Source organism: Balaenoptera borealis, assembly GCF_965194805.1.
Source record: "Balaenoptera borealis genome assembly, chromosome: 14".
NCBI lineage: Eukaryota > Metazoa > Chordata > Mammalia > Artiodactyla > Balaenopteridae > Balaenoptera > Balaenoptera borealis.
In genome coordinates, this window is record NC_138875.1 from 25,606,550 (window position 1) to 25,630,043 (window position 23,494).

General features: G+C 44.7%; 1 long non-coding RNA gene across 1 annotated transcript; it reads left to right on the forward strand.

Moving 5' to 3' along the window:
• Positions 1–473: 473 nt before the first annotated feature.
• Positions 474–11,159, forward strand: LOC309610969. The gene is made up of 2 exons (XR_014234264.1): positions 474–7,903; positions 8,097–11,159. It is a non-coding gene; the product is annotated as an uncharacterized lncRNA (long non-coding RNA).
• Positions 11,160–23,494: the final 12,335 nt, after the last annotated feature.

The following is a 23,494-nucleotide window of genomic DNA, read 5'->3' on the forward strand; positions in this document are numbered from 1 at the left end:
CAAAATAACCAACTCCTGAGGCTGTGTGAGGAGTAAACCAGGTAACATGTGACACCCACTGTGATAGTTAATTTTATGTGTCAACTTGGCTGGGTCATGGTGCCCAGACGTTTGTCGAACATTATATGGGTGTTTCTATGAGGGTTATTTAAAAGATGTGATTAACATTTTTTTTTAATTAATTTACTTATTTATTTATTTATGGCTGTGTTGGGTCTTCGCTTCTGTGCGAGGGCTTTCTCCAGTTGCGGCGAGCGGGGGCCACTCTTCATCGCGGTGCGCAGGCCTCTCACTGTCGCGGCCTCTCTTGTTGCAGAGCACAGGCTCCAAATGCGCAAGCTCAGTAATTGTGGCTCACGGGCCCAGCTGCTCCGCGGCATGTGGGATCTTCCCAGACCAGGGTTCGAACCCGCGTCCCCTGCATTGGCAGGCAGATTCTCAACCACTGCACCACCAAGGAAGCCCCCAACATTTTGTTTTAAACATTGGAGGTTTTTAAAAAAATTTTTATAAATTTATTTATTTATTTATTTTTGGCTGTGTTGGGTCTTCGTTGCTGCGCGCAGGCTTTCTCTAGTTGCGGCGAGCGGGGGCTGCTCTTCGTTGCGGTGTGCGAGCTTCTCACTGCGGTGGCTTCTCTTGTTGCGGAGCACAAGCTCTAAGTGCGTGAGCTTCAGTAGTTGTGGCATATGGGCTCAGTAGTTGTGGCTCGCGGGCTCTAGAGCGCAGGCTCAGTAGTTGTGGCGCATGGGCTTAGTTGCTCCGCGGCATGTGGGATCTTCCCGGACCAGGGCTAGAGCCCATGTCCCTTGCATTGGTAGGCGGATTCCTAACCACTGCACCACCAGGGAAGTCCCTGTGATTAACATTTAAATCCGTGGACTTGGAGTAAAGCGGATTGCCCTCAGAATGTGGGTGGGCCTCATCCAGTCAGGTGAAAGCCTGAATACAACAAAAGGACTGGCCTCCCCCAAGCAAGAGGGGATTCTCCAGCAGACGCCTTTGAACGTCATCTGTGACACCTTCTCTTCCTAGTTCTGCAGCAGACGGCCTTCGGACCCAAACAGGAACATCAGCTCTTCTGGGTCTCCAGGCTGCCAGCCTGCCAGCCTGCCCTATAGATTTTGGACTTGCCAACCTCCATAATCACGTGAGCCAATTCCTTATAATAAATCTCTTTCTATGTGTATATGCATCCTACTGTCTCTGTTCCGCTAATACACCCACCTAACTAGATGCCTATTATATAGCAAATACCTAGCAGGACTCTGCAGCTTGCAGATTTTGAAGTCCCCATCCTCAGATTTATCTGGTGGTTGGATGGATTTCAGTTAAGCTTAACTGGCAAACTCAGAGGCAAACGATGAAATGATAAATCAGGAAGCTTATAATTGGCAAATGGAATAGAATCTGTAAAGCCTGAATTCCTCCTCGATTCGGTATATGCAGCAATTATTTTGACCCCTCTACATTGTCAAAAGCATACATTTGTGTGCTAAAGTAGACACATACACACCTACCTTCAGGTCAAGAAATGACATTGCCAGTGGCCCAGAAGCTCCTGAGTCTGTCCCCGTGACTCCTGTGGTAATCTCTTCCTCAGGTTTCTTCTGGCTTTCCCACACAAGAAGGCATCACTAGATCCTTACCGTTACTGACTTCCTTTCACTCAACATTGTATTTGTGAGATCCATCTACATTGTCAAGTGCAGCTGTGGTTTGTTCCTTTTTGTTGTATACTATTCTGTTACATGAATCAACCGCGCTTGATTTATTCATTCTACTGTTAATAAACTTTCAGCATGAAAAAGATGACCCAAGTTCAGAAAACATGATGTGCCACCGAGCTATGTTCACTTTTTAAGTAGACACAAAAATCAGGAGGCTGTTGAAAGGTTATACACGCATCTGAAAATACTGGTATAAAATCAATAGGAAAGAAGATAAACTCTGATCTATCAACACATGGATCAGTTGAGTGTGAAATACTTCTGTTGACCTGAACCAGGTTTAAAACTAACCAAAAACATGTGAAAAAATTAGAGACAGCTTATTTTGAAGTAAGCCACAAATGAACAAACGCAAAACCATGATAAGTTCTGGTAAAGAAGCAATTCAGCAGCCAGTGCAGTAGTACTATAGATCATGCAGCTTTTAAACCGTCATCTTTATGCACCAGGCCCAGCATGGTGGGCACTCATGAGGAATTCCTTATGGAACTCTCTGAGAAGGGGCACTCACAGGGGCAGAAGCAGATATAAGGGAACCATTCACAGTCACGCTAAGCTGCAGTGGCTCCTAACACTCCTAACAGCAAACCCTGACAGCCAACCTGTAAGAGGCAGAAAGATGCAGGGGATGGAGTCCAAGGCTGGAATTCACATTTGTGATCAGTTCCCTTCCCTGCTTCAGAACAGCCAGCAACATTTGCCCCCCAAGGCAGGCAATATTTGAGGTTTCCTCAAGCTCGAGGTCAAAGCTAGTATGGACCTTCCTCATCACCCCACCCCCTGTAAGTTGATGCTATTACTGAGATAAATCAAAACCTCCCTCTTACTCTGTTTAGTTATCAATATTATTTTCTACTAACAATTTTATTCCTGTAAATAGGTACAGGGTTTCTGGTGCATTATGGTCCAAGCAAGTTTTTATGGGCTAGCCTGGCAAGGTTATTTATAAGTTAGGACTTGAGGTTTCAGGATTTCAAACAGTGTTTGTTTAAAACACTGGGGAGGAGACTGGGAGATTGTTTCTACTTCACACCAGGAAAAAGGGAACCAGTATTTCATGAGCAATTGCTCAGTGCCCAGCCCATGCGTGAACCACCTCATTTAATTTTCGTAAGCCACCATCCCCAGGCCCTTCTGTATTTTTCTCTGCAATTCATAGTTGAGAGAAGGCGTCCTAGAGAAAAATACTTGCTCGTGGTCATGTAACTCATATAGCTAGTAAGCTATTGTTAGAATCTGGACTCTGTACTCCAGGCTTGGGGGATGATCCAGATCTGTCACTTACCAGGTGCGGACCTTGACAGATCACTTAACTTGTCATGGGATGGGGATAATCATGGTACCCTCTCCATGAGATAATATGTGTAAGGTACTTAGCACAAAGCCCGTTGCCAGAGAGCACTTTCTACAAGCAAGCAGTTCTTGTTAAACAGCAGAGCCAAGATTCAGTCCAAAGTGAAAGCTGACTGCAAACACCCAGAAACAACAGCCATTCGTTTGCTCTTGACTCTGCAAAGTAGACAGGGCTCAGCCGGAAGGCTTGTCCCTGCTCCACCCGTGTCAGTTGGGGCAGCTTGACTGGGGCTAGAGGATCCAATTGACTTTGTAGCTGGATTGCCTGGGTCTCTCTCTCCAGCAGGGTAGTCAGACTTCTATACGTGATTTTTCACGGCTCTAAGACTCTGAAAGCAGAAGTGCCAAGGCCTAATCCTGGATTGTCACAGGATTGCTTCTATTGGGTTCTATTGGTCAAAGCAAGTCACGAGGCCACCTCGGTTCCTAGCAGAGGGCAAATAGGCTACAGCTTTTTTTTTTTTTAATGCATTTCCCAGGATCACTTGCAGCTAGAAGAGGGTACATGACATGGTTCTGGCCAGTGAGATATAAGTGGAAACCACCAAATTGTTACCAAACCAAACTTGAGTCAACTCACCCACTCGCAGTAAAGCCAATCTATTGACACTGGCTTGTGGTGGAGGAAAGTGCAATGTTTGTTGTAAGGCACCAGACAAGGAGTCCAGGGCAGCTAGTGTTCAAAAACCCCAAACTCTTAGGCTACAGCTTTTGATGTGCAGTAGCACATCCATGCAGGACAGGGCACCTGTGGGCATCCTTCTGCGGACAACCTACCACACAAAGCCTATAGAAATGTAGAGAGGGCAAGCCCAATGTGGCCAGACATCATAAGAAGAGACATTTTGGAGGCTCTGAGAAGAAAGGGTAGAATTGGACAGGCCCAGAAAAGGAGTGAGGTTTTAACAAAGACGCAAAGCAAGGTCCCATGAGATACCTGGGGGCATGCCCACTTGACTGGCTCTAAGGCTTGCGGAAAGGAAACTAAACTGGTGGGGTGGGGGGCAAAGGGGGCGGATGGAGTGTAAAGGGCTTTGAAAGCTAATCTGAGGCATGCAGATCTTATCCCGTGGGCAGTGGGTAGACACTAATGTCCTCTAGTTGGAGAATGACACGCGGGAAGTGGTGTTTCAGGAAGAGTCATGTGCAGCTTGTCTGGAAGGGTGAGGGAGGCGGGATAGTGGAGTCAGCAGTAATGCAGGGCTGAGGAGAAGGGAACAAGAGGGTTTTCTAGAGGGAGCAGGGAAGGGGGGAGCATCTCCTGCTCAGGATTCTTTACGAGTGTTCTTACATTTTTTTCTATGGTTGTCCTGGAGGAGAGGAAGGAAGAGACCGGGCCTGCCCAGGCCCCCAACTCCCTGTGTGACTGAGCAAACCTCCCGATCAAGAACCCACATCCTTCAGGGAGGTGATGTTCTCAGCCATCAGAGGAGGTTTGGCCCAATCTGTTTTCTCCCCAGAAAAACCAGTTTGCTGGGAACCATCCATCTGCCCACAGACCAGAGCACTAACTCCTCATTACTGAGGAAGATCCCCAGACCCCAGCTCCTCCTTCCTTATGCAAGCCTTCCCTCCAGAAAAGCATCCCCTCTCGGACTCCCAAGTACACCCCGGGTCTCCCTGCCTCAGACCATGGCCTCCTGGGACATCTCTTCTGTCTCCTTTTACCTGCTGTGACTCTTTACCCATTCAGAGTCGAGCTGTAGCCCTTCCTCTGGGAAGTCTGCCTGGTAACCCCCCAACTCTGTGCAATCCTTCCTCTGCACTCCTGCCCCCTCACCCCCTCAGCAAGCCCCAGCTTGTGCCCTTCCAAGATGTTGCCTGTGAAACTGTCTTATCAACACAGCTACACAGGAAGGCAGGGCCTGTGTCTCACTCATTTCTCTTTCCCTCACAGAGCTTAGAGCAGTGTTGACTACACTGTAAGTACCTAACATAAAAGTAGAGAAAGAGGAATTGTTCCTAGCCTCAAGCCCTCTGCTTTCTGTGCAACTAAGGCATAAATTCTTTGCAACTAGCTAGAGTTAGGGGGCATCAGAGTGAAGCTAAGAGATCCCCTGGCAATCAATAATAATAATAATAATAATAACTATTATTATTATTATTATGACTGTCCTGAGCCTTCCTTATCACCACAACCATCAGAAGTGCTGAAGAATACCCTCCTCATTTGTAGTTTGTTTACAGTGGCAATGGGTGTGGAAGATGCATGTCTAGGCTGGGTTCACTAGAAGCAGAGCCTGAGACAAGGATTTGGCGTGCACAATTGACTGATTGGGGGAGTGCTCTCAGGAGTGAGGGAAGCAAGACTGTCTGCAAAGGAGCTCAGCAAGGAAGGATGGAGTCTCCAGTGGCGTCTAGTCCCAGCCTGGTCACAGGGGGAGTCCTGGAGCACATGCAGGGCAAAATTAGCTCCGACTGAAGTAAAGTTAGGGTGACCAACTATTCTGTTGTCTGGGACTGTTTCAGTATTAACAATGAAAGTCATTCATCCTAAGAAACCCTTCAGTTCTGGGCAAACACTCACCGTAAGACTCCCACTTTTATATTCCAAATCAGTCAGTCCTGGGCTCTGGGCTGCTACGGAGCAGGAGAGGAGCAAAGCTCCTGGGCAGGGTGGCACTCACCCTAAGGGCCAGGCTCTAGAGAAGGGGGGATGGTACACCAGCAGAGGAAAGGGGTGGGGGCTCACTAACGGTGTCCCAGCCCAGACAAGCCCCTTCAGCATCTCCCTGCCCTGCCCTGCACAGTGGGAAGCAACCCTGGGGCCCCCACAGAGCCAGCCTCCCTCCGGACCAGCCTTGTGCCGATCCAAGAACACCTAATAGGTTTCAGACACACCCTGTTGGCTTCCTGGTTGTTTGCAACTCAATTAAATTAACAAATTGGTCTCTTTGCCCAGAGTCTTTCCACCGCCTGTATTTTAGCATATGTCAGTCAGGGCGGCCCAGCGTCTCCAGATGGCTGCGAGCTCACTCTACAAATTCGATGCCAACTCATCACTGGGGAAGTGTGTGTGCGCGCGCACGTTTGTGTGTGTGTGTGTGTGTGTGTGTGTGTGTGTGTGTGCACGTGCGCAGAGGCCCAGAGATGGAGACACAAAGCCATAGTCAGGAGAGACAGTAAATGAGGTGCAAAAGACAGAAAAAAAATGAGAGATGGGGGGGAAGGGACGGGAGGCAAGAGAGCCGAGGTTATCCCTTGTGGATTAGCCAGCAGCTGCCAAGGACCCTAACCTTCCTGCAGGGAAGCCCTCTCCTCCACAGGGTGGGTGGTCCCTGAAGAAGACCCCCTCAGCCTCAACTTCTTCTGCAGGACAATGAGAGTGCTGGTTCTCAAAGTGTGGTCCCTGAATCAGCAGCATCAACATGGCTTGGGAACTTGTTAGAAATGCAGATTCTCAGGCTCCACCCTAGACCCCCTTGACCCAAAAGCTCTGCAGGTGGGACCCAGGCATCTGTGTTTTAACAAGCCCTCCAGGTGTGCGCACTCGACTTTGACGACCACACTCTTGAGGTTACAGTTTTGGGCCCTCCTCATAGCAGAGCTGAGAGGGCTCCAGGGCAGTAAACCACTCTCGGTCACGGCCACGGCTGCTGCCTTCCAAGAGGAGGGAAGTGGGTGGTCTTGAGAGCTGGCAGCATCCTCAGAGTCATTGGAATGATACCTCTCTAGCCTTCGATTAGATGTAGGAATTGGGGAAACAGGAGGAGGAGTCGGAGAACAGCCCAGAGGAAGAAAAAAGGCAACCTGGGGAAAGAGGTGCTGAAAAGGGCCAAAGCTTCAGCTGGCCTGTGACAGCTCTGAAATAGCAAGCTCTCAGCTCCTGTCAGGCAGGACCATGATGCAGAGGAGGCACTCATGGAAATGCAGCCGGACCCCAGCTTCAGGCACATTTGATGGAAGGTCAATTTGGGCATTCATTGTGATGTGCTGTCTGGATTCTGCTGGAAGATGGGCAATGGAGGACAGGAAGGGGAGTTGGGGAGAGAGATGCTGGGAAATAGGGGGTCCAGGCCTGGAGTTTTCAGAAGACCATCATCATTGGCCAGTGGGGACATTGCTCTTCTGGCTTCTGAGGCTGGAGTCCAGAGGTGAAAGGTTTGGTGTGGCCCTTGGAGAGAGGCCTGTCTCATTTCAGCAGGTGTGGGTGTTGAGTTTGGTCCATGTGCCTGGCATGGGGTAGGATGATCAGTGACTGCAAACTCAAAGGTCTTGAGGGTTTGAGCAGATAACGTAAAAGAGGAGCTCAGGCTGAGTGGAGACAACAGTGCAGACGTTGTCTCCTGGGGATTGTGTGAACTGGAGATGCAGGTCCTGTCTAGACCACACATCAGCCATCAAACTCCAGCCTGTTGTTAGTACCCAGAAGCGTAGCCAGCTGCCACCAGGCTGGCCGACTTTTCAAGAAAAGCTCCAAATCTAAATGGAGGTACAAACAGCAGGTCCTGGAAGAGAAGCTATAAGAAGCTCACGTATTGCCTGAGTGTCTAGGGGAGATCTGTCTGGATTAACAGTGGGGAAGGAGTTGTAAAAGACCCAATATTCCATCCTGCAGCGACAGGGGGCAGTGAGGCATTTTACAGCCAGGAACACTGTCATCAGATCCTTCTAAGAATAGGTCTTGAATTTCCTCTGCATTCTGATGCCTGTTTCCTTCTCTTCTCTCTCAAGGGCCAGCATAAGGCTGGGCCCCTTGCGTGCATTCTTACCATAAGTCCCCTGCCTGCAGGAATATAAAATATTTATCCTCTCTACTTGGCACAGTGAAGCTGAGGACCAAAAGGTGAAATACCCTGTGCTGAGTCTCCAACCAGAAGGTAAGGGTTTGGAGGCAAAGACAAGAAGGCATTGTCTGGACGCTCGTAGGGAGGTTCCCACAGCTGGGTAGACGGGGAGGGCGGAGTGGGGAGCCTGAGTGAGAGAACTCTTCACAGTCTGTATTTATCAAGAAACTCCTTGGCTTTGGCCTTGAATAGCAGCTGCAGCTCTCCTCACCTTTGCCTCCTCCAGATGTCTTCAAAAACCCTGATATTTATTTCTACTTGGAAACAGCAACAAATGTATGAAGGAATGTCAGGGACGCTGCTCACCTTCCTCCATGAGGCTCAAAGCCCTATTTCTTATTCTCCAATCCATACGTCTGGGCATCAGCAGGAGTCCGTTGCAGTTTGAAAACCAGGGGTCTCAGTATACCTGCACACTACAAAAAGCGGCTGCTTTTTTTTTTTTTAATTTTCAATTGAAAAACTATGGTTACTTTTTACTTACACTATTCTTTTGTATGATTGAAGTTTTTTTTTTTTTTAAACAAAGACCAGGTGCATCATTTTAATGTTTTAAAAACAAGAAAAAATAAACAAACAATTTGTAAAGAGAAATAATTATTTGTACCAAGCTGTTTGCTCTTTTGCTTATTTTCATTTTGTTTCTGTCGGTGGTGCTACACTCTGAATCCATCAGAAGCAAATGAATTCAACATTGGGCCTGTTTGGAACCCCCTTCTCTGACAATTAACACTCCCCAGGAAGACTGAAGTGCCTCTTAGGATTGGCCTATGAACTGTAGTCCTGATGGACTTTTCCATTTCAGCAGCCAAATGAGGTGGGTGGGGGTGGAGGTTAAGGGGGATTGAAGGATTACATTTAGGAATACTTAATCGAATGCCTACCATCTAACAGAATTGAATTTGGGATTGGGGTTAATCAACTAATGTTCCTGTGAAATCATTATTTTAGTGAGTACCCGCTTAATTCAGTGGGACAGCGGCTTCTGGTTTACTAAGCACTTGTGTGTGTCAATATATTTGAATGCAGAATTGACAGGGATTGCTTTAGTAAAGGCCTTGGGTGGGTTTGTTTTTTTTTCTAACTCTATTGATTAACTTGTTTCCAGCAATGTTTTCTTGTCTTTTCTAATGTTGGAAACAGGAAATGATACTCTGAAATATATTTCCCTGGTGTACAGCCATTCACTGAAAGAAAGAGAAAGAGAAAGCGAGGAAAACCAAAACACTTTGTTCAAATACAGGTAAGGGAGATGCAAAACCCTGTGGTGATATGCAAAATATAGAGAGGTTGTAAGGAGGAACGTGGCAAGGAATTGGAACTCCCCCAAACGCTTTGATAGAAGCAGAAGAAATAGGCCTTGCGTCATCTAGGAGGAAAGGGAAGGAAGAAAAGAAGCCTGATGTTACCCCCTCTCCTCTTCTCTCTCACCACACCTACCATCTGAGTAGCCCATTAGTCCTCAACAGCGCCCTTCCTGAGACAGGTTTTGGAAAAAGAGAGTTTGGAGGGCCCCGCACACCTGAGGGGGACTGTGAGAGCCCCAGGCAGGGCCCTGGGCTTCAGAGATGTGCCGCCTGAGGGAAAGGAGATTTGTGGGTCCTGGAGGGAGGATGAGGAGATGGAGGTGTTCCTAAAGGGATGTAACAGCAGGAGCCCGGCTCGGGGACCCTGACTGGGGGATTGGATAGAGGGCGTGTAGGGCCAAGTGCAGGCTCAGGGTTGGTCTGGTTCCTTTTTGTGTTCCCTGGGTTTGACTGTGCAGGGGGCTGGTAATGTTGAAAGTCACTGACTAGGGCACCGGGCTGAGCACAGTTTGGAGGCTGGGTCAGCCTAGTGGGGTTGCGCTGGGTCAGGCCTCTGGCTTCTTCCCAGGGTGATGGTATTGACCTGGCTGGCATCAGTGCTGGGGCATTTCGCCTGGAAGCAGGGACCTTCAGGGGCTGTTGCAGACCCCGGCAGGCCTGCTTTCTCGGGTTGCCTGCAGAGGGGCAGTGCCCAGGACAAATAGGCTGTGATGTGGAACGTCTTCTGAGAGAAGCGTTGGAGAGCCCAGAACTTTCAGGAGGGTTTAGAGAGATTTGGCTTAAGGCATAGAATCCAATGTGGTAAAGGAAAAGCTCCAAGGATAAAGGGGATTCAGAAATGGGTTGAGGTGGGGGGTTGGCGAGTGAAGCCAGCCATTGTGGTCTGCTTTGATGATAAAGGTTGCCAGATAACGTATGGGGCGCTCAATTAAATTTGAATTACAGATAAACTACGAACAATTTTTAGTACATGTATGTCTCAAATATTGCATTTCCATTTTTCTTTGCTAAATCTGGCAACCCTAGCTGCAGGTGGATTACAGGTGATTTTTATTTCCTCCTTTGACTCTTTCTCTATTGGCTAAATTATCTCATGAACAGGTATTACTTTGGCATCAGGGGGAAAAAAAAATCCTAATTCTACATTTTCTAATTTCTAAGCAAATGTTGGTTTTATTGCTGGATCAGGCTCAGGAAATGGACAGAGTAGAGATGGGGGGATACTAAGAAGCATGAACTCCCTGCCAGCACCCCTATCTGGGTCCAAGGTCCCCAGACTTTGCAACACCTTCCAGTCATACGCCCTTACCTTCATGTACCCATTACTGTCACATCCAATCTCCTTAAAATGCTATGTTCTTTTCCTCCCTTCCCAATAAATCCGTTAAGAACCTCTGTACCCTGAGTTCTTAGACTTTATACATCTCTTCTGTCCATCAAGCCTTTCCTGGGAGAAGGGGCCCCCAGCACCACTATCTGCTCGCCAGACAAACTTAAGTGCTCAGGCATCTTTCCTGCCCAAGACACTTATCTCTTGGGACATCCATACCAAAGGGTTATATATAAAATCATATAGACACCAAAATTTGTAATCTTACTCTAATGTTCAGTCCTTGCTTATTTTTAGCCTATTTGAATTCTTAATGAGAACGTTTAAGTATATATATGCATATCAAAAGCATCTTAAGGGCTTCCCTGGTGGCGCAGTGGTTGAGAATCTGCCTGCCAATGCAGGGGACACGGGTTCAAGCCCTGGTCTGGGAAGATCCCACATGCCGCGGAGCAACTGGGCCCGTGAGCCACAATTACTGAGCCCGCACGTCTGGAGCCTGTGCTCCGCGACAAGAGAGGCCGCGATAGTGAGAGGCCCGCGCACCACGATGAAGAGTGGCCCCCGCTTGCCACAACTAGAGAAAGCCCTCGCACAGAAACGAAGACCCAACACAGCCATAAATAAAAATAAATTAATTAATTTAAAAAAATTGCATTAAAAAAAAAGCATCTTAAAATATTTAAAATCTAGACCAAAAAAAAAAAAAAAATCTAGACCATTGTCAAAGCACTTATCCGAATCTCACTGTTTGGCACTAATTGTAAACAATCCAGTCTAGCCTTTGTCTTTCTAATTAGACTCCAAACCAGTTTTTTGGCTTCTCTAATATCTCTGAGAGCCCCACCACAGACTGGGGCGTGCACAGTGGAAGTTTTATGACCTGTCTCAAGCCACTTGGCTCAGTCTTCTATTGGTTCCTCCCTGCCTAAGACCCTCCCCTCCAGTCCAGTCCCCCCACCATTAAAAACAGGCTCAGTTTTTTCACCCATCACTTAAGATTGGTATCCCCTGATGGATGAGTTAGATTCTTTAATTGGCACATCATTTGGAATCACACTTCTTTAGCTATTAGGTATATTCAGAATAAACCTCCACATCGCTCAAATTGGGAGGTAGCAGGTCATGAATCTCCCTGATTTCCTGATGTCTACTGATTAACGTGAATTTAGTATATTCGCAAATATTGTTGCCTATATAAACTTGGATATAAATAGTGTCATTTAAAGAAATAAAAATGTATTTTCCCTAAATACAAAAGCAATGCCAACTTAGAAACAAAAAACAAGCTTTAATTCTCTCATACTGTAATCATTGCATATGTATCTCTGCAATATTTGTCTATTTGTATATATGTATATACCCATATACACACATATAAATAAATGTTATTTATCACAAAAGAAAAGCACATATAATTTTGTCTTACTTTCTTCATTAAGCAACATAGAATAAACATTTCCTGTGACAAGTTCCTTATTGTTAAGCATTTAGGTTGTTTCCCATTTTTTCTGTTACAAATAATGTTGAAATAAAAGCCCTTGTTCATCCACCTTGTGCCTAACTATCTCTGCTATATTTCTTTAGGGAAAGCGTTCTTAGACAGGAGATAGTTGGTAATGCGTATTTGTAAGGCTTTAGATATTTAGCTCAACCATCCTCCAGAGAGTCTGACTATTTACATTCTGCCCTGGAGAATCTTGTCCAGAAGAAGGTAGAGGGTTGCATTCCTCTTCCTGCTTTTCACCCAAGTCCCTTACTGGGGGGCTTTTTCCAGGACCCCCAGATGCTTTAGTATTTCTAACCACTAAATTCCATTCCAGCCTTTCTCTTAGGTGCATTCATTCATCTATCCAGTGAATTGTTTTTGAGCATCTACTATGTGCCAGGCACTGTTCCAGGTGCTGGGGACATGGCAATGAACAAAACCAAGGGTCAGCATCAATTCTGTCCTATCCCATAGAAAGTCCCTACATCATTATTCCTTTAGGGAATTTTCACTGATTCTCAACTGGATATCCAGCTCTGTACTATGTGTGAGGGGCACAGAAGTGCAAGGTGGTCCTTTGCCCTCTGGGAACTTTCCATCTACTTGGAGGATATAAGCCAAAACCACAAACACAAAAAACAGAACAAGCAAACAACCAAAAAGCCCCAGCTAATCTTTGGGGAGAGGATGTAAGTGAGTGCTGAATTGTTGGGGACAGGTGATGCCAACGCTGCAAGAGTTCAGGAAAGGAGCTGTAATTGTTAGTAACTTTCTAGATGCATCAGGGGCCCTGGACATGCTTTAGTCCAGTCCCTTCTGGATGCACATGCTGAGAGCCTAAGAAGGAAAGGGAAAGAGTCAGGATGTGCACTCCTGCATGTGCCTGGGGCACACCTTCGTCTGAGACTGGAGTTCATAGGGGCCAAAGTCAATAGGGGGATAAAGATAATACAGGAAGCAGAGCATTGAAAACATCTCAGAAATTTAAAAAAAGGGTAATCATTTGGGGGCTACCTACTCCACAGGACTGCAATCCTTGACTGTAACTTCTTTCAGACCATGCTCCAAGTCTGCTCTGGGAAGGCCAGGTTTCTAGAGCCTTTGTAATTGCCTATGGTCAGGCCTGAAAGGTCACACAAAGGAGTATACTCTTAGTATATGCAAGCAAAAAAAAAAAAAAAAAATTACAACAACATTTACAACAAAGCTAATCGGGTGTTTCCATGGCTGTTCCACTCCACCTAGATGTGAAAGGAAGAGATACAGTTATTACCTACTTGATACGTGTAAAACTTTTTCTAAAGCTTCTTTCATTTTTTTTTTAAATTTTATTTTATTTATTTATTTTTTATACAGCAGGTTCTTATTAGTTATCTATTAGTGTATATAATGCTGCTGTCTACCATTGGTGTTCCTCTCTCCTCCTGGCATCTCCCTTCCCCATCATCCGGGGCTTCCCTTCTCCATCCTTTGAGTTGGCTCTCAGGTTTCCTACATCTTGTGCCTTCCCATAGGTTTACTCCCTCATTTTGGTGGAGCACGTCCTCTAGCAGCTTTCAGAAAACAGGGCATGGGAAATAAAATCTTCAGACTTTGACTATGTGAGAATGTCTGCTCTTTCTTTCACATTTAATGTTTTATTTTTGAATATCCATGATTAATATTTTCCAAATAAGCCCCTATTTCTCCAAATATGTATTTGAAAAAATACATATTCAACAAAATGTTTTCGTTCCATTATCCAATTACTGAATGTTTCTGTTATTTCATTTCACTTCTTCTTTTAGTTTACATGCTTTCCCCCCAAGCTTATTTTTTAATATATAAATTTATTTATTTATTTATTTTTGGCTGCGTTGGGTCTTTGTTGCTGCACGCAGGCTTTCTCTAGTTGCGGCAAGCGGGGGCTGCTCTTCATTGCTGTGCACGGGCTTCTCATTGTGGTGGCTTCTCTTGTTGCAAAGCACGACTCTAGGTGCGTGGGCTTCAGTAGTTGTGGTACGTGGGCTCGGTACCTGTGGCTCGTGGGCTCTAGAGTGCAGGCTCAGTAGTTGTAGCGCACGGGCTTAGTTGCTCCGCGGCATGTGGGGTCTTCCCGGACCAGGGCTCGAACCCATGTCCCCTGCATTGCTAGGCGGATTCTTAACCACTGCGCCACCAGGGAAGTCCCTCCCCACAAGCATTATTGAGATATATTTGACTTACTATGTACATTTAAGGTGTACAATGTGATGACTTAGTATACATATATATTGTGAAATGATTACCACAGTAAGGTTAGTTAACACAGAGAATATCTTGATTGGCTGTTTGGGCATACGATTCTAGCTTAGAAAAATTTCCCTGCAGAATTCTGAAGACTTTGCTTGGTTGGCCTCTTGTTTCCAATGTAGCTGTTGGGAAATCTCCTACCATCTGATTCTTAACTACTTTATACCTGATTTTTCTTCTCCTTGGAAATAGCAGGAGTCATTTTAATCCAGTGTTTGGAAATTTCATCTGGGCACTCATGACCTTTCCGATCCAGAAAATGTCTCAAGTCTGGGAAATTTTTTGAATTATTTCTTTGGTTTTTTTCTCTCCTTCTTTTCTCCTTTCTCTCTCTCCCTCTAGAACTTCTATACTTGGTTGTCAGAACTGCTGAACTGGTTTAATTATCTTCTCTTTTCTGTCCAATTTTTCATCTCTCTTACTTTGCTTTATGGGAGATTTCCTCAATTTTAACTTCTCCTATTTCCAGTTTTCAAGAATTCTTTGTGTATATGGTATGTGTATATACATAAAATATATTTAATCTATTATGTCTATATATGTATTTCCACATAAATGTAGCTGTTATAGCTATATTAAATAAACAATGTGTTGGGGGTAGTGGGTGTTGGTTCTTGTTCCAAGTAGTAGAGTCTCCAAGCGACTTTATTTTCTATTTGTTTTGGTCTCTAATGTTCATATTAGAGGATTTTTTTTTTTTAGAGCTTTCATAATCCTTGGCTAATCTGTCTGTGTATCTATCTATAATGATAACTTATATATGCTCTGCTATGTGCCAGGCACTGCTCTAAGGATTTCACAAGTACCACCTCATTTCATCCTTACACCAGTCCTATGAGGTGGGGATATTGTTATTCCCATTTTATGGAGAGTCGTTCATATTGGGGGCCAGGGGACAAGGAATCTTATCAGAAGCTCTGGACTATCGGTGAACTTGTCAACAGTAAACTTCACCTTGGTGTGTTTGAGCCTTTTCCTTGTGGAACTTCCCTATCAGGATCTTTAAGTCTTTCCTGTGGGGCTGGTCAGATTATCAGAGGAGACTCTACCAAGCTCCTGTCTAAAGAGTGAAGGTCTGGTTGCCTGACTTCTGGGAGCTCAGGGGGAAACGGTGGCTGGGAACTCCAGCATCCCCTGTCCTCAGCAGTGCCTGCCTCTCCAGGGCCAGAGGCCCTTGGCATGGCCCTCTTCTATCTTTTTTCCAGAATGGGGAAGAGGCAGTTGCCTGGCTGTGTGGACATGGCAAAGGAATCTGGAGGTGTGACTGCTTCATAAACAGACCTTCCACCAGTTCTCCTAATTTTAGCACCCATTCAGCCCCACTTCTACTTCCAGAAATACATGGTACTGCCAGGAACTTTTGGGAATTCTAGCTTACAAACTGAGCTGCTTTTCCACATTCTGTATTGTTGGCTTAGGATTCAACTTTCTCTCCATTTTCTTGGGTCTGCTAAGTAAATTAGCCCTTATCTAGGGGCTTTTCAGGTTTTAGATCTTGCTGCTGTCTCCTACTCTCCCATCTCCCCCACTCATGTGGGTCTGTGCCTTAAAAAAATCTCTTTACTGGCATTTTAATGGGGTTTCAGTAGGGAATGAAATCAAGTGTGTGCATCTTTACACAAAGCTCCCTGCCTTTCAAATGCCCCCTTCCTTCTCCCATCTGTTCATTCTTCTACCTAGAAATCACAACAGTGAGAACAAAGAAATGCCTAACCTTTTCATAAGCTGTAAAGCATTACATTTAGTGGGAGTATCAAAAAAGGAGTGAGGAGGGACAGGGAAAGACATGAATTATGTCCTTCACATTTTAGAAAACAGGACTGAACAATGTCTTGGTTTACGAAAATACAGTCCTTCCTTAAGGATTACACCCCACTAGGACTTTATTTCAGAATTTCCAGGGAAAGATGTGATTTAAATTTTGATCCAAAGGGGGTATGAGTTTAAAAAAAAAGAGTTGGCGAGGGCGGTGGGGGGGGGGGAGCTTCTCTGGCGGTCCAGTAGTTGAGACTCTGTGCTTCCACTGCAGAGGACACGGGTTCAATCCCTGGTGAGAACTAAGATCCCGCATGTCACACGGCAGAACAACAACAACAAAAAAGAGTCAGGGGCAAGTGCCAGATTAAAGGGTTGGCCTAAGCACTGTGCAAATAAAGATGTTGGCCAAACTGTGGCTCCCCAGGCTGGAGACCTTTCAGGATAGGTCACTGGACAACAAATGCTGGAGCTCTCACCTCTCCCAGTGCAGGCCTCGGCCAGGTGTCTTGTAGGTTTGCTTGTCTTTATTTGCAGGCTTTCTGTAAATTGTCATTAATATATTTTTTTCCTTGATATAATGTGGATTAAAATCAGATCCATTAAAACAATGGTTCTGAACCCTGTGCAGCAGAATCACCAGTGGAACTTTGAAAAAGACTCTCAGACCTCATATGCGCCCTACTAAATCAAGACTCGCTGTGGGCCTGGGAACCACTGATGGAGAGCAGCTCCATGGAGGGGCTCAGAGGGTCCATGAACTTCTGGAAATTATGGGCAACATGGAATCTGACTTTTTTTTTTTTAAGAAAAGAGCCATAGTTTTCATCACATTCTCACAAGGAACCTTATTGCTACTCTGCATTATATACATATTATATTACATGGCATTATATAATTATTTGTTTGCTTTCTGCTTTACTCACCATGATAAAGGTAGAAACTTGTCTATTGTCAGTGTCCCAGAACAGAAATAATTCTCTTTCTAGTATAAATAAATATTGGTTAAGTGAATAAAAGAATGAATGAATGAAGGGCATTGGTAAGCTCCCCTGCTCCCCAGTGGCTAAAATTACTCTCTAGAGCAAAAGGCCATGGAAGCGTTAGACGAAAATGAACTCTTTATGCAGACTCCACAGGGATGGTGCTGGACTGGATCCTGGGGGTAGACATAGAGGTCAATGACACCATTCTTGACTCTAAATCATTTGCAAAGTCTATCTACACTCTCCATCAGGATGCTTCAATGGCGGGGGGTATTTTTGCACAAAGAGGAGTTCTGACCACTCTTATGGTATCACTCCCCGGCTTTATTTTTAGCTCTCTGGTCTTATCAAATAACAGAAGGGACCCTCTGTCTCTTAAAGAACAAACAAACAGCTCTTCCACAGCCCCCGGCTCCACAGCCACCGAGCAAACGTCCATCACTGCGAGGTTTTATCTCCTAAGAGCGCTTACCTGGGACTTGGTCCCGTGACATGGGGGAGCTGTCTTGCGCCCTCAGCCCCAGCACGCTTTTCTCCCACCTCCAGATTTGCAGGAACGCTGTCTGGCAAACACTGGAAAGGGGGTGAAAGAAGTAGTGGGAAGGAGTCAGAAGAATTAGTAAGAGAAAACCTGTTTGATTAAGAGCTTCTGCGATAGGAATTTGACTGTCTGAGAATATCATTCTGAGAGGCCCAGGCTTCTGTTGGAGACATGAGAATGTCTCAGACTGGGCAGAAAGGATATAAACCAGTACGCTTCCTCTTTCCTTTTTTCTTAGCTTCCTCTTGATGATATCACAGCTAATACCTTACTGCTTTTAACCAGCTCTCACTGACACCCATACCTCTAAGGGACCTCCGAGATGACAAGGATAGTTTCAGCCCTGGTGGTCTTGATGAGGAAGGCCATACAACTTGGGATGGAGCCACTCCTGGCAGAATTGAGACAGAGCAGAAGGAATTGGGGGAGGAGACGGCAAGGGTTTTCTAAAACAAGCCAGCATGTGGCACATCCAGGAGTGTTGATGGTGACTGGTTAGCAGTCATCGTGCAATGGTAAGGGCAAGAAAGAAACTGCCTCTACCAGCTGATGCTTAAAAAGTGACCTACACGCGGGGGTTGCTCCTTTGACCTCCTCTCCCTCCCTCCACCCCCACCCTTTTGTGACATTTCCTCTTAAATGTCATCCCTGGCGGGAGGCAGAATTCTAAGTTGGCCCTCAAGATTCGTGCCCCCTGGTATATACGCCCTGAATAATCTCCTCCCTTTGAGTATGGGTTGTTAGGGATGGCATTTCCTAAGGGTAGTGAAGTCTGCTAATCAGTTGAATTTAAGTTAATCAAAAAAGAGATTATCAGAATGTATGTGTATATATATGTATGTATGTATAACTGAGTCACTTTGCTGTACAGTAGAAATTAACACAACATTACACATCAACTATACTCCAATAAATTAAAATTTTTAAAAAAGAGATTATCCTGGGTAGGCCTGACCTGATCAGGTAAGCCCTTTAAAAGAGGGTACTGAGGTCAGAGAGATTCAAAGCAGCAGAGATGCTCTTCTGTTGGCCTTGAAGAAGAAGCTGCTGTGTTTGGAGAGGACCACAGGGCAGAATGGCAGGTGGCCTCTAGGCCGTCTAGGGCCTTAGTCCAACAACCACAAGGAACTGAGTCCTGCCAACAACCGGTGAGCTTGGAAGAGAGCCCCAGTTTTCAGCTGAGATCACAGCCCCGGCAGCAACTTGAACCTGGTGACACCTTGAGGAGAGGACCTGGGCTAAACCACATCCAGACCCCTGATCAATGGAAACTGTGAGATAATTAATTTGTATGGTGGTAAGCTACTGGATGTGTGATCACTTGTCATGCAGTGATAGAAAACTAATACATCCTAAAAGCTCACTTTTATTTAATTTAACTGGTATTATGATCATAAGTGTGGGCATGGTGGGGAAGAGAGAGGTTATATATATCAGGCTCAAGCTAATCTGCTGGTATTTGAACCCTAGAACCACTCATGAGCTGGGTGAGCATGGACAAGTTACTTAACCTCTCTGTGCCTCAGTTTCCCCAGCAGGGATGATGATAATGACAGTACCTCATAGGTCATTGTGAAAAATGCTTGACACATAGTAAGTACTCAGTAAATGTCCATCTTGCAGTTACACTTGGGTCAAAAGTGTGGCAGGAGCCTCAGAAAATACTGATGATTCCAGGGAAGCAACCCCATATAAGAAACATCATTTTAGTACCTTCTCTTCTGGGCTTCTGACCTTGCTGCTACTGTCTCTTCATTATAGTCAACTATCAGATCAAACATTACCTTTAAAAAGTATTTTTGAAGAATGTACTACTCTCCAAGAACTTGGCTACTGGCCCAGGCCCCAAGCATCCCTGGGAGAGAACTTTTTAAACCATGATAATATAGAACAGTTGAGGGATTCACCTGGATAATCAATCCTCAAAGTAAATGCAAACAGTGAATTCTCAGCTGTTCGAGTTGGAATCAGTGTCCATGTCCTTAGTGGTTTTATTCTATTCCAGCCCTGGGACTGATGAATTTCTGACTCATTAACGCCATCACCACAGGGCAGGCTGAGCGACTGAAGTCTATCCCAGATGAGGGAATTTCACTGTTTAGTAACAAACTCATTAGAAAGAAAGAGTTGTCGATTTTGTAAGGAAAACAGGAACTAAAGCACTTGGCTAAGAGAAATGTTAAAAGTTGTGAAACCCGTGTGCTGACCCCATCTCTGTCCCTCATCAATGGACACGTGACTCCGCCTTTCTGGATATTAGCTTCCTCTTCTGTAAAGTGAAAGGGTTCCTTTACAGAGAAATGGCAAAACACATTTGCATCAACCCTCTCTCTGAAACTCAGAAGGAACAAAGGTCAAAACAAAGAAAAAATCTTCAACCATGATCATTACTAGGTTATGACCACAATCTCATAACACTGCTTCAAAAAATATTCATTCATTCTTCATCTATTCAACACATATTTATGAATGCCTCTGAGGTGCCAGCACTGTTCCAGATGCCAGGAGCTCTAGCAGCCAGATATAAAGAAAACTGAGCCCAGAGAAAGGAGAGCACCAAGGTCTGACACCTTTTTTCTCTAATTTGAAACATGTACAGATTAAGAAATATAAACAAGAGTGTTCACAGGGGCTGTGTAATAAAGAATTTAATCTTGCCCAAAGAGACGTCTAGTCTTTGCCCTCAGCTTCTGGGAGGTAATCTCTAAAGCTGTTGGAATGTCATGCCTGATAGGAATGTTTTTGTTTGTCTGGGGGCCTTGGGTCACTTCAGATAGTCTAACAATGTGATTGAAGAGGGGGGGATTTGGGTCACGTGGTATCGACTTAACCTCCAGAGGGTCTGGAGGCTGAGATTTGTCACACAGAGTCAACCGTGCCCATGTGACAGGCCCCTAAGAAAACTCCGGACACTGAGGCTTGGGTGTGCTGCGCTGATTGGCAGTACTCTGTGTGTATGTCACACATCATGACTAGGAAGAGCAGCCCTGTCCCCAGCACCACTGGAAGAGGACAGCTAGAAGATCCGTGCCTTATGCACCTCTTCCCTTGGCTGACCTTAATCTGTATTCTTTTGTGGTAAAAAACCATAATCCTAAGTATAACAGCTCTCAGTGAGTTCTGCAAGTCCTTCTAATGAATTATTGAACCTAAGTGTGGTCTTGGGGACTCCCAAACTTGCAATTGATGTTCTGATTATTGAAGTGAGGGTAGTATTGTGGACTACTGCTCCATAATGTTAGAGGGTTCCCTACCGTGGATACAGAATAAGGGGCAATGAGCAGGACCCAGAAGGAAAAGAGAACCTGTTGCTCAGGGGTCCATTTTCATGACAAAGAAAGACCAGATAGGTGGGGCTGAAGAACTCCCAAGGCTGTGATCCTGCAGTCTCATTCAATTTCTTTTTTTTTTTTTTTTAATAATCCTTTTTAAAAATTTTAAATAGATTTATTTAGTTTATTTATTTATTTATCTTTGGCTGCGTTGGGTCTTCATTGCTGCGCGCGGGCTTTCTCTAGTTGCGGCGAGCGGGGGCTGCTCTTCATTGCCGTGCGCGGGCTTCTCACTGCAGTGGCTTCTCTTGTTGCAGAGCACGGGCTCTAGGCACGCGGGCTCAGTAGTTGTAGCTCGCGGGCTCAGTAGTTGTAGCTCGCGGGCTCTAGAGTGCAGGCTCAGTAGTTGTGGCGCACGGGCTCAGTTGCTCCGCGGCACGTGGGATCTTCCCGGACCAGGGCTCGAACCCGTTGTCCCCTGCGTGGCAGGCGGATTCTTAACCACTGCGCCACCAGGGAAGCCCTCATTCAATTTCTTAACTGAGAACACCCTTCAGGATGACCAGCTGGTCCTGAAGTGAGGGAACAGCCCAAACCAAAAGAGAGCTTCTCTTTCATGCAATGAACTACTTGCCAACAAGAGGAGACAGAGACAGCCCATTCAGGCTCCTTTCTACTGCTCTCACTCCCCACCCCTCCCTGAAGGTAGAGGTCCCCCTCAGAGGCTCCATCAGACTCGCCTTCCCACTCAGATTCTAAGTACTCTTAAAACATCACCTAGGAAAAAAAGAGGAGAACATTAAGGGTAATCCATAAACAGGATTCTCGGGCAAATAATAAGCTGGAATAGAATGTTCCATCTGAAGATGAAAAATATGCCTGCCAGCTCCCCTCCCCCACCTCCCATGCACTGATACTACAAAGAGAAAAGAGGAAGACATTAGAAGGAATACATCAAGTACAAATTAGATGAAGAGTAAGAAAAGAATTACTCCAGTAAACAACACATTTTTAAATAAAACTTCTCTGTAGTATTAAAACCAAAAAGTTTTATAATTTTATAAACATGCTTTATAAACTTTATAAAACATGCTCAAAAAGAGATAATACTACAGGATGATAATAATAAAATCTAACATCTATGGAACGTTTGTTATGTGCCAGACACTGTCCTTAGTGTTTTACACGTATGTCATTTAAAACTCACATCAATACTATTATCATCCCGGTATTACATACAAGAACATAAACAACTGTCTCAAGTTCACTGGTTAGTGGGGGAACGGGGCTTCAACCCATATAGTTTACCCTTCGCCTCTATGCTACACTGCCTGAAACGTTTGAAAATCTTTTATCAAATAGACCACAATGAAAACCTAAATAAATTCCAAGAGGAAGAAGCTCTATTGGCTACATTGTCAGACTGCAATGAAATAGGATAAGTAGTAATTCTTAGAGAATAATTTTTCACTACTCTATGCTAATAAATTTTAAAATCTGACTGAAATGGACAATTTTCTAAGGAAATATAAATTATTCAAAATGAATTAATGAAAAGAAGGTAAATTCAACTGAACAACAACAAGGACAAAAACAAGGGGATGCACTGAGAAAGAAAGTTGTCAAAATGCTAGGCTGGAGAGCTTTATGGGTGAACACATCAAGGAACAGGTTAATTTTGACACTATTCAAAGATTCCAGGGCACCACAAAATAAGGAAAACTTTCTGCTTCCCTTCCCCCCCACAAATCCAGCATTACAGTGATGTTAAAAGCTGATAAATGTGGCAGGTGCCTGTGCTCACCTGTGCACACGTACAACCTATGTATCAAATGAGATGCTTTGAGCTGCAAGTAATAAAATCCTTGAGTAAAAGTGGCTTAAATACCAGGACAATTATTATCAAAACTAACAGAAGTCTAGGGGTACCTATTTTCGTTATTGGGTCAGACATTTAATGAGGCCCTCAGGGACCACAGCCCCAGAGGTGGTGGCGTCAGAGGTGGAGGTTGACAGGTAATAGTGAACCAATGATCCAGAGCCAACATTGGAAGTTCACCTGTGTGGCCCACACTGCACTGTGTACTGTGCCCACCCTGGGTGTTGACATGCTGATGCCCTGTTCAAAATGACTGGGGGTCTGTGTTGTAGCTGTTTTTCAAATATTTTGAATATCCCCTCTGAATATATCAAGGATTTTTGGAAATTAGGTATCCTCTAAAAATGGTATTTCAAATCAACGGGGAAAAATATGGCTTATACAGATATCTTCTTCATTATTTAGAAGAAAATAAAGCTGGTTCCCTGCCTCACCATTCCTAGTATTCATTACCAATAATTCAAAGATTAAAACATTAAAGAGAAAAAGAGAACATAAGATTACTAGAAGAAAGTAAGAATGAATTATTTTTATAATCTTGGAATGAGAAAGGCTTTTCTAAGCATGATATGAAAACCACAAGCAATAAAGGAAACATTTGATAAATTTGACCACTTTGAAAACTTGAATATTTTGTATGGGAAATAAAGGACATTCTAATAAAGTCAAAAGTCAAAAAAATCAAAACAAAAAACTGCAAAAACTTATTTACAACACTTCTGACAGATAAGGGGCTAATTTCCTTTACATAAAAATCCATGAGAGCTCTTGCAAATCAAGACCCAATAATTAAG